This window comes from Lissotriton helveticus, assembly GCF_964261635.1.
Source record: "Lissotriton helveticus chromosome 1_1 unlocalized genomic scaffold, aLisHel1.1 SUPER_1_unloc_9, whole genome shotgun sequence".
In the NCBI taxonomy this organism is placed as follows: Eukaryota; Metazoa; Chordata; class Amphibia; order Caudata; family Salamandridae; genus Lissotriton; species Lissotriton helveticus.
In genome coordinates this window covers 1325554-1337406 of record NW_027611736.1, presented here as the reverse complement: position 1 = coordinate 1337406, position 11853 = coordinate 1325554, and the positions used below count along the sequence as shown (strand labels likewise).

The window sequence follows — 11853 nt, the reverse complement described above, 5'->3', positions numbered from 1 at the left end:
ACAGACACCGCTGTGAAGGTAGTAATCCAACTCCAGAAGTCGTTGAAAGAAAGATTCACAGCACGGGGCGCAGCACGGAGCGCAGCACAGGCCCCGACAGCACGGAGCGCAGCACAGGCCCCGACAGCACGGAGCGCAGTAAAGGGCCACACCTCAGAGCCAGCACAGGTAGGACGGGGTCCGATCAGGGACATAAAGAAGCCCAACAATGACGGTGTCCGCTCGGGGACACAATGAGTGAGAAGCAACAGCTGCCCCCCGCCGCGGAGCCACAGCACAGGGTGAGATGTCTTTCTGTGCAGAGCTTCTCTAGGGGGAGGTGGTCTTTGCTCTGCGCATGCGCACTGAGGCTGCGTGTCCTCTATCTACGGCAGGTCATAGGCTGCGCGCCGTGCAAGGTCCTCACTCGGTGATGGAGTGTAGTGTCTTCGCCCCGCACGTGCGCAGCTGTGACGAGCGATCCTGCGTGTGCGCGGCCGCGAGACGCCATGTTTGTTCTCGCGCGCGATGGTGGCTCACTCCTGGGGGGAATAACACACCGGGCCCCCCTCCTCACAGGCGGCCGGGCCCCCGGGGTGCCCCCCACAGGCCCCGCAGCCCCCACGGACCGGAGCACGAGGAGAGGGGAGGGAGGCCTCTGACCCCGCAGGTCCACACGTTTAATGACGAGCATCCGAGGGGGTCTGTTTTATGAGACACAATATCTGGTATTTAGCTTACAAAGCTGCTCCATTGTGCTTTTATATTTATTTATTTATTTATTTATTTATACCTAATAGTCAACCTTGTTAAGAAATTCTCAGGGTATTTTATCTCGATCGCTAAAAAGCAATGACTGTTGGAAAGAACAGAGAGGCCTCGTTCCAGAATGATCCAGGGGTCTGGAAAGAGAGATGGACACTTGTACACTTTATGTTTAATGATCTCTCTTCTGCATTTTCTATTTTAAGAGAAAAGCTCTGCCTTTCCTGTTCACATAGATCACTAGAGGTGACAAGATATATTTGCCACAAAAAGCGCCTGAGCCTAGCGCGAGGGATCCTAATGTTGAAGGCCTCGGTGAATGTGGAAACTACACACACCAGGGATAGACAAGAAGATAACTATGGAGATAACCACACAGGACTCAACTTTCTTAATATTTGTATCTAAGAGTCCATACACATTACCAGTATACGTTTGACTATCGGTCCACAGGTGATGACCTTTTATCAATATATTCTCCGAAATATATATTGACCGAAAAGCATGGTGTGCTCAGTATTGATATCTCTGAGCCTATACTCTTTACCTGTGTCCGCTTAAAAATCAGTGTCTTATCGGAGATGCTTCTACCTGTATACGCTTCACAGTCAGTCCACAGGTGATGACCTTTTATCGATATATTCTCTGTCTGCAGTACACTGCACATTACAAAGATAAATCAAGGGTTGATCGAAAAGTATGGTGTACTCAACATTGATATCTCGGATCCTATACTCTTTACCTGTGTGCGCTTAAAAATCAGTCCCTTATCGGAGATGCTTCTACCTGTACACACTTGACAGTCAGTCCACAGGTGATGACCTTTTATCGATATATTCTCTGTCTGCAGTACACTGCACATTACAAAAATAAATCAAGGGGTATCTATGTCGTTGACCGAAAAGCATGGTGTACTCAATATTGATATGTCTGAGCCTATACTCATTACCTGTGTCCGCTTAAAAATCAGTCCCTTATCAAGAGATGCTTCTACAGTAGATGGATGGCTGTTGTCCCTTGTGATGATAGCATGGACCACTACTATGTAAACAAAATGCGAGACAACTCTTTAAGTATCCTCAGCATCCAATCTATTGATACAATGTGACGCACTGATCTGTGACTACCCAAAGATGTCACACTGTAGTCGATGGTAATAAACTATGTGTTTGTGTTTCTTAGTTTGGCCTGAGTATATCATACAGCCATTACCAATACCGAGAAAACAATCGAAGTGTCCCTATCAACGCTGAACTAGAGGGAAAAAGGAACTTGAATATCCCTTGTAACCGAGAACTTCTTTATCTATATGTTATTTTGCGGCTGAATTAGATTCAACCCTCGGTCAAATATCGCTTAGAGGACATACTAGACATTAGTATAGGCAATTGTTAATGCCCGAAATGCTACGGTTTGGCCCAAGTGGCCAAGGGACCAACGTGGGTGAGAAAAGACTATACAGTGTTTGCCAAACACAAAAGTTGCCGTCTGCCAACCTAGATATATTTATATGGTCGTTTAAATATGGTATCTACGGACGTTAAGGGCAAGGGTATGACAACACCCTCCCTACCGACAGAGTAGAAGGGTGCCTTGGGTCCCAGCCTTGAAAGTGGCACCGTAGCAAATGCATGCATGTGGGATGGTGTCTGCTGCGTTAAATGTATGCATGTGGGATGGTGTCTGCTGTGTCAAATGTATGCATGTGGGATGGTGTCTGCTGCGTTAAATGTATGCATGTGGGATGGTGTCTGCTGTGTCAAATGTATGCATGTGGGATGGTGTCTGCTGCGTCAAATGTATGCATGTGGGATGGTGTCTGCTGTGTGAAATGTATGCATGTGAGATGGTGTCTGCTGTGTCAAATGTATGCATGTGGGATGGTGTCTGCTGTGTTAAATGTATGCATGTGGGATGGTGTCTGCTGTGTCAAATGTATGCATGTGAGATGGTGTCTGCTGTGTCAAATGTATGCATGTGGGATGGCGTCTGCTGTGTTAAATGTATGCATGTGGGATGGTGTCTGCTGTCTTAAATGTATGCATGTGGGATGGTGTCTGCTGTGTCAAATGTATGCATGTGGGACAGTGTCTGCTGTGTCAAATGTATGCATGTGGGATGGTGTCTGCTGTGTCAAATGTATGCATGTGGGATGGTGTCTGCTGTGTTAAATTTATGCCTGTGGGGTGGTGTCTGCTGTGTCAAATGTATGCATGTGGGATGGCGTCTGCTGTGTTAAATGTATGCATGTGGGATGGTGTCTGCTGTGTCAAATGTATGCATGTGGGATGGTGTCTGCTGTGTCAAATGTATGCATGTGGGATGGTGTCTGCTGTGTCAAATGTATGCATGTGAGATGGTGTCTGCTGTGTTAAATGTATGCCTGTGGGGTGGTGTCTGCTGTGTCAAATGTATGCATGTGGGATGGTGTCTGCTGTGTCAAATGTATGCATGTGGGATGGTGTCTGCTGTGCCAAATGTATGCATGTGGGGTGGTGTCTGCTGTGTCAAATGTATGCATGTGGGATGGTGTCTGCTGTGTCAAATGTATGCATGTGAGATGGTGTCGGCTGTGTTAAATGTATGCATGTGGGATGGTGTCTGCTGTGGTAAATGTATGCATGTGGGATGGTGTCTGCTGTGTCAAATGTATGCACGTGGGATGGTGTCTGCTGTGTCAAATGTATGCATGTGGGATGGTGTCTGCTGCGTTAAATGTATGCATGTGGAATGGTGTCTGCTGTGTTAAATGTATGCATGTGGGGTGGTGTCTGCTGTGTCAAATGTATGCATGTGGGATGGTGTCTGCTGTGTTAAATGTATGCATGTGGGATGGTGTCTGCTGTGTCAAATGTATGCATGTGGGATGGTGTCTGCTGCGTTAAATGTATGCATGTGGGATGGTGTCTGCTGTGTTAAATGTATGCATGTGGGGTGGTGTCTGCTGTGTCAAATGTATGCATGTGGGATGGTGTCTGCTGCGTTAAATGTATGCATGTGGGATGGTGTCTGCTGTGTTAAATGTATGCATGTGGGGTGGTGTCTGCTGTGTCAAATGTATGCATGTGGGATGGTGTCTGCTGTGTCAAATGTATGCATGTGGGACAGTGTCTGCTGTGTTAAATGTATGCATGTGGGATGGTGTCTGCTGTGTCAAATGTATGCATGTGGGATGGTGTCTGCTGTGTTAAATGTATGCATGTGGGATGGTGTCTGCTGTGTCAAACGTATGCATGTGGGATGGTGTATGCTGTGTTAAATGTATGCCTGTGGGGTGGTGTCTGCTGTGTCAAATGTATGCATGTGGGATGGTGTCTGCTGTGGCAAATGTATGCATGTGGGGTGGTGTCTGCTGTGTCAAATGTATGCATGTGGGATGGTGTCTGCTGTGTCAAATGTATGCATGTGGGATGGTGTCTGCTGTGTTAAATGTATGCCTGTGGGGTGGTGTCTGCTGTGTCAAATGTATGCATGTGGGATGGCGTCTGCTGTGTTAAATGTATGCATGTGGGATGGTGTCTGCTGTGTCAAATGTATGCATGTGAGATGGTGTCTGCTGTGTCAAATGTATGCATGTGGGGTGGTGTCTGTTGTGTCAAATGTATGCATGTGGGATGGCGTCTGCTGTGTTAAATGTATGCATGTGAGATGGTGTCTGCTGTGTTAAATGTATGCCTGTGGGGTGGTGTCTGCTGTGTCAAATGTATGCATGTGGGATGGCGTCTGCTGTGTTAAATGTATGCATTGGGATGGTGTCTGCTGTGTTAAATGTATGCATGTGGGATGGTGTCTGCTGTGTCAAATGTATGCATGTGAGATGGTGTCTGCTGTGTCAAATGTATGCATTGGGATGGTGTCTGCTGTGTCAAATGTATGCATGTGAGATGGTGTCTGCTGTGTCAAATGTATGCATGTGGGATGGTGTCTGCTGTGTCAAATGTATGCATGTGGGATGGCGTCTGCTGTGTTAAATGTATGCATGTGGGATGGTGTCTGCTGTGTCAAATGTATGCATGTGGGATGGCGTCTGCTGTGTTAAATGTATGCATGTGGGATGGTGTCTGCTGTGTCAAATGTATGCATGTGGGATGGCGTCTGCTGTGTTAAATGTATGCATGTGGGATGGTGTCTGCTGTGTCAAATGTATGCATGTGGGATGGTGTCTGCTGTGTCAAATGTATGCATGTGGGATGGTGTCTGCTGTGTCAAATGTATGCATGTGAGATGGTGTCTGCTGTGTCAAATGTATGCATGTGAGATGGTGTCTGCTGTGTCAAATGTATGCATGTGGGATGGTGTCTGCTGTGTCAAATGTATGCATGTGGGATGGTGTCTGCTGTGTCAAATGTATGCATGTGAGATGGTGTCTGCTGTGTCAAATGTATGCATGTGAGATGGTGTCGGCTGTGTTAAATGTATGCATGTGGAATGGTGTCTGCTGTGTCAAATGTATGCATGTGGGATGGTGTCTGCTGTGTTAAATGTATGCATGTGGGATGGTGTCTGCTGTGTCAAATGTATGCATGTGGGACAGTGTCTGCTGTGTTAAATGTATGCCTGTGGGGTGGTGTCTGCTGTGTCAAATGTATGCATGTGGGATGGTGTCTGCTGTGGCAAATGTATGCATGTGGGGTGGTGTCTGCTGTGTCAAATGTATGCATGTGGGATGGTGTCTGCTGTGTCAAATGTATGCATGTGGGATGGTGTCTGCTGTGTTAAATGTATTCCTGTGGGGTGGTGTCTGCTGTGTCAAATGTATGCATGTGGGATGGCGTCTGCTGTGTTAAATGTATGCATGTGGGATGGTGTCTGCTGTGTCAAATGTATGCATGTGAGATGGTGTCTGCTGTGTCAAATGTATGCATGTGGGGTGGTGTCTGTTGTGTCAAATGTATGCATGTGGGATGGCGTCTGCTGTGTTAAATGTATGCATGTGGGATGGCGTCTGCTGTGTCAAATTTATGCATGTGGGATGGTGTCTGCTGTGTTAAATGTATGCATTTGGGATGGTGTCTGCTGTGTTAAATGTATGCATGCGGGATGGTGTCTGCTGTGTCAAATGTATGCATGTGGGATGGTGTCTGCTGTGTTAAATGTATGCATTGGGATGGTGTCTGCTGTGTTAAATGTATGCATGTGGGATGGTGTCTGCTGTGTTAAATGTATGCATTGGGATGGTGTCTGCTGTGTTAAATGTATGCATGTGGGATGGTGTCTGCTGTGTTAAATGTATGCATTTGGGATGGTGTCTGCTGTGTTAAATGTTCAGCGTGTTCTTTAGTCAGTCCTCGAACAGAAATGAAAAACAAAGTTAGTTTGTCATTCAGTTTGGCCTGTCTCGGAGAGGCCTGATTTATGGTATAATCTCCAAATTGCACTTGCTATGCTATGAACTTTGTTTTTAGGCTACCATGCTGTCATGAATGTTCAAATCAATTAGATCTTCTGAGCAGCTGCAGTGCCTGCTTGCCTTACGTTACTGAGAACTGCAGTCACGCAGTCTGTCTCTGGGTAGTGCCCTTCCATTTCTGGTGCTTTGTAGTAGTTTTAAGATCTTTTTACAGGTTCCCTTTACTCAATTGAGTGTAATTTCTGATTTTTATAAGTTTTCCTCATGATTTTGCTCATGATAAAGTGTCACTCATACATGTTGAAATGTCACTCATAATTACAATGAAATTTTGAAAATGTCACACATTGCAACCTGAAACCTTGGCAGCGATGTGTGTGATAGCTGTATTGGATGAACATGGACTTTGAGACTGTCCCCCGGGATATAAACGTTCTTCTGGGGTTACCTCTTTGCCCAGGGATGTGGGGATGGTTCTGTAAGCCTTGGTAGAGCTGGAGACCAGGTCACTTAGAAGCGGGTGATGGTACACATGGAGTGAAGCAAGAACCCATGGACATAGAATGTGTACACATGGAGTGAAGCAAGAACCCATGGACATAGAATGTGTACACATTGAGTGAAGCAAGAACCCATGGACATAGAATGTGTACACATTGAGTGAAGCAAGAACCCATGGACATAGAATGTGTACACATGGAGTGAAGCAAGAACCCATGGACATAGAATGTGTACACATAGAGTGAAGCAAGAACCCATGTACATAGAATGTGTACACATGGAGTGAAGCAAGAACCCATGGACATAGAATGTGTACACATGGAGTGAAGCAAGAACATATGGACATAGAATGTGTACACATGGAGTGAAGCAAGAACCCATGGACATAGAATGTGTACACATGGAGTGAAGCAAGAACCCATGGACATAGAATGTGTACACATGGAGTGAAGCAAGAACCTATGGACATAGACTGTGTAGACATGGAGTGAAGCAAGAACCCATGGACATAGAATGTGTATACATGGAGTGAAGCAAGAACCCATGGACATAGAATGTGTACACATGGAGTGAAGCAAGAACCTATGGACGTAGGAGACATGGAGTGAAGCAAGAACCCATGGACATAGAATGTGTACACATGGAGTGAAGCAAGAACCCATGGACATAGAATGTGTACACATGGAGTGAAGCAAGAACCCATGGACATAGAATGTGTACACATGGAGTGAAGCAAGAACCCATGGACATAGAATGTGTACACATGGAGTGAAGCAAGAACCCATGGACATAGAATGTGTACACATGGAGTGAAGGAAGAACCCAGGGACATAGAATGTGTACACATGGAGTGCAGCAAGAACCCATGGACATAGAATGTGTACACATTGAGTGAAGCGAGTGAAGCAAGAGCCCATGGACATAGAATGTGTACACATTGATACACATGGAGTGAAGCAAGAACCCATGTACATAGAATGTGTACACATGGAGTGAAGCAAGAACCCATGGACATAGAATGTGTACACATGGAGTGAAGCAAGAACCCATGGACATAGAATGTGTACACATGGAGTGAAGCAATAACCCATGGACATAGAATGTGTACACATGGAGTGAAGCAAGAACTCATGGACATAGAATGTGTACACATTGAGTGAAGCAAGAGCCCATGGACATAGAATGTGTACACATGGAGTGAAGCAAGAACCCATGTACATAGAATGTGTACACATGGAGTGAAGCAAGAACCCATGGACATAGAATGTGTACACATGGAGTGAAGCAAGAACCCATGGACATAGAATGTGTTCACATTGATACACATGGAGTGAAGCAAGAACCCATGGACATAGAATGTGTACACATGGAGTGAAGCAAGAACCCATGGACATAGAATGTGTTCACATTGATACACATGGAGTGAAGCAAGAACCCATGTACATAGAATGTGTACACATGGAGTGAAGCAAGAGCCCATGGACATAGAATGTGTACACATGGAGTGAAGCAAGAGCCCATGGACATAGAATGTGTATACATGGAGTGAAGCAAGAACCCATGTACATAGAATGTGTACACATGGAGTGAAGCAAGAACCCATGTACATAGAATGTGTACACATGGAGTGAAGCAAGAACCCATGGACATAGAATGTGTACACATTGAGTGAAGCAAGAGCCCATGGACATAGAATGAGTACACATGGAGTGAAGCAAGAACCCATGTACATAGAATGTGTACACATGGAGTGAAGCAAGAACCCATGGACATAGAATGTGTACACATGGAGTGAAGCAAGAACCCATGGACATAGAATGTGTACACATGGAGTGAAGCAAGAACCCATGGACATAGAATGTGTACACATTGAGTGAAGCAAGAACCCATGGACATAGAATTTGTAGCTCTGGCCAGTTGCGCTTAACTCCAAATAACAACAACAACCTGTGGCTGCTTCAGGGAGACTGAGGAGGCAAAGGTTTGATTCAAAGCAGAGAGCGCTCGAGACACACGCACGAGACAACAGAGGCCGCAAGAAGCCTCTGGGCAGGAGGGTTATTAATAATAGGATTGCAGCATTTGTGGCCGTGAGCTCAGCCTAGTGGCAGAAAGGATGCTCTGCAGCCACAGTGTGCGTCACAAGGTTACAAGTCGATGGGTTTAAAGCAGAGATTCAGGGCAAGCATTCATTTCATTTGATGTAAGCACCGTGAAGAATGATGCTTTGTGTTTATTAGCAGGTAAACATACGCACTTTCTACAGAGGAATAGTATTTGTATCTGTTCACACGCTTCTTTCATAGTGTCATACGCAGGGCTTTAAGTGGGCCGGGTCTCTATTACAGTCTCATCATTTCAGAAATGATGCTTTGTGTTTATTAGCAGGTAAACATGCGTACTTTCTACAGAGGAATAGTATTTGTATCTGTTCGCAGGCTTCTGTCATAGTGTCATACGCAGGCCTTTAAGTGGGACGGGTATCTAGCAGGACCACCCTTCACTATGTATGTCAATTCAAAGAGACTCCTTATAGTTCTTTCACAGTCTCATCGTTTCAGAAATGATGCTTTGTGTTTATTAGCAGGTAAACATGCGCACTTTCACCAGAGGAATAGTATTTGTATCTGTTCACAGGCTTCTTTCATATTGTCATACGCAGGGCTTTAAGTGGGACGGGTATCTAGCAGGACCACCCTTCACTATGTATGTCAATTCAAAGAGACTCCTTATAGTTCTTTCACAGTCTCATCATTTCAAAAATGATGCTTGGTGTTTATTAGCAGGTAAACATGCGTACTTTCTACAGAGGAATAGTGTTTGTATCTGTTCACAGGCTTCTTTCATATTGTCATACGCAGGGCTTTAAGTGGGACGGGTCTCTCTCTAGCAGGACCACCCTTCACTATGTATGTCAATTCAAAGAGACTCCTTATAGTTCTTTCACAGTCTCATCGTTTCAGAAATGATGCTTTGTGTTTCTTAGCAGGTAAACATGCGTACTTTCACCAGAGGAATAGTATTTGTATCTGTTCACAGGCTTCTTTCATAGTGTCACCCGCAGGGCTTTAAGTGGGATGGATCTCTATCTAGCAGGACCACCCTTCACTCTTTATGTCAATTCAAAGAGACTCCTTATAGTTCTTTCACAGTCTCTGCATTTCAGAAATGATGCTGTGTGTTTATTAGCAGGTAAACATACGTACTTTCTACAGAGGAATAGTATTTGTATCTGTTCACAGGCTTCTTTCATATTGTCATACACGGGGCTTTAAGTGGGACGGGACTCTATCTAGCAGGACCACCCTTCACTCTTTATGTCAATTCAAAGAGACTCCTTATAGTTCTTTCACAGTCTCTGCATTTCAGAAATGATGCTTTGTGTTTATTAGCAGGTAAACATGCGCACTTTCACCAGAGGAATAGTATTTGTGTCTGTTCACAGGCTTCTTTCATATTGTCATACGCGGGGCTTTAAGTGGGACGGGTCTCTCTCTAGCAGGACCACCCTTCACTATGTATCAATTCAAAGAGACTCCTTATAGTTCTTTCACAGTCTCATCATTTCAGAAGTGATGCTTTGTGTTTATTAGCAGGTAAACATGCGTACTTTCTACAGAGGAATAGTATTTGTATCTGTTCACAGGCTTCTTTCATATTGTCCTACGCAGGGCTTTAAGTGGGACGGGTATCTAGCAGGACCACCCTTCACTATGTATGTCAATTCAAAGAGACTCCTTATAGTTCTTTCACAGTCTCTGCATTTCAGAAATGATGCTTTGTGTTTATTAGCAGGTAAACATGCGCACTTTCACCAGAGGAATAGTATTTGTATCAGTTCACAGGCTTCTTTCATATTGTCCTACGTGGGGCTTTAAGTGGGACGGGTCTCTCTCTAGCAGGACCACCCTTCACTCTTTGTGTCAATTCAAAGAGACTCCTGATAGTTCTTTCACAGTCTCATCATTTCAGAAATGATGCTTTGTGTTTATTAGCAGGTAAACATGCGTACTTTCTACAGAGGAATAGTATTTGTATCTGTGCACAGGCTTCTTTCATATTGTCCTACGTGGGGCTTTAAGTGGGACGGGTTTCTATCTAGCCGGACCACCCTTCACTATGTATGTCAATTCAAAGAGACTCCTTATAGTCCTTTCACAGTCTCATCATTTCAGAAATGATGCTTTGTGTTTATTATGTGGTAAATAAATAAATAATACCCTATTTTTTTTTGAATGTATAATTGAATAACAGATAGCTCAATAAAATAAGAGTCAAGATTCGAGGTAGTAGGAGTTTGCAGGTTTATTACAGCGTAAAGGACAGGAACAGGACAACCTGCATAGTAATAGGATGACAGGGCCCAGCAGCGCTGCTGGTGTCAGGATCGGGACAAGGGAAAGGAAGGGATAACTTTTTTAATAACAGTGCATGAGCATATATACATAACGCAAACACATAGCATTACATTGCAATAGGCGTAGCAGTGGGTGGAGCAGAAGGCGTGACGCGTAGCAGTCGCGAAAGATAAGGGGGAAAAGAGGTGTAACAGGGCGTATACATAGACATGTGATGTAAACGTAACAGAATATGTCATGAATGGGGCGAAAACCATGGAGGGGGCTACCTAAGGAGCCGGGACCTCTAACCTAGTGGTGCGCGCAAACTTGCAATGACGTATCACTAGGAGAAGCTGGGGGCTATGAACTCTGTGCTAGGAGCAGAGACTGAAGTCTGGAGAGTCAGGGCGACATGTACCTAAACAGTATCTAGTATCTGATGTTTAGAGAACATGTTGATATAAACTAGAAGTCAGGAGGGGAAAGGATAACAGACACTAAGACTGGAGCATGCATTATTCTACATGTAGTGCGTGATGAGGAATACTAAATGACCATTAATACAGTATTTCTCTTACATGGAGACGAAAAGGCTAGACAATGACGGAAACTATTGATGCAGTTCAGTAGCTTAGGAATGCAGGGAAGGAGGACTGAACTGATAACAGGAACTATAACATACTTTTGGCAGACTCAGAGGCAGAGCCAAGCTGAACCGGGCACTGCGTGGCAGGAAGTAAGTGAAGGGTCGAGGATACAGGTGGGGGCTGTATCGCTCCTCAGCGAGGCTTCAGGAGACAGGAGCTGAATCTGGTGTCCAGGCCCTTTTGAGGCCTAGAAACGGGAACTTTACAATGAAATAACGTGCACACTGGGAAACGTGGCAACGTAGCTTTACATAGGCCAGATATTCGTAGT

The 11853-nt window shown here is 44.9% G+C and overlaps 1 long non-coding RNA gene across 1 annotated transcript in view; it reads left to right on the top strand.

The window, feature by feature from the left end:
• Nucleotides 1-508: 508 nt before the first annotated feature.
• LOC144806592 (uncharacterized) overlaps nt 509-11853 on the top strand; it is a 79651-nt gene continuing 68306 nt past the window's right edge. The window contains exon 1 of the long non-coding RNA XR_013605839.1: nt 509-707. This is a non-coding gene — a long non-coding RNA (uncharacterized LOC144806592). The remainder of the gene's footprint in view (nt 708-11853) is intronic.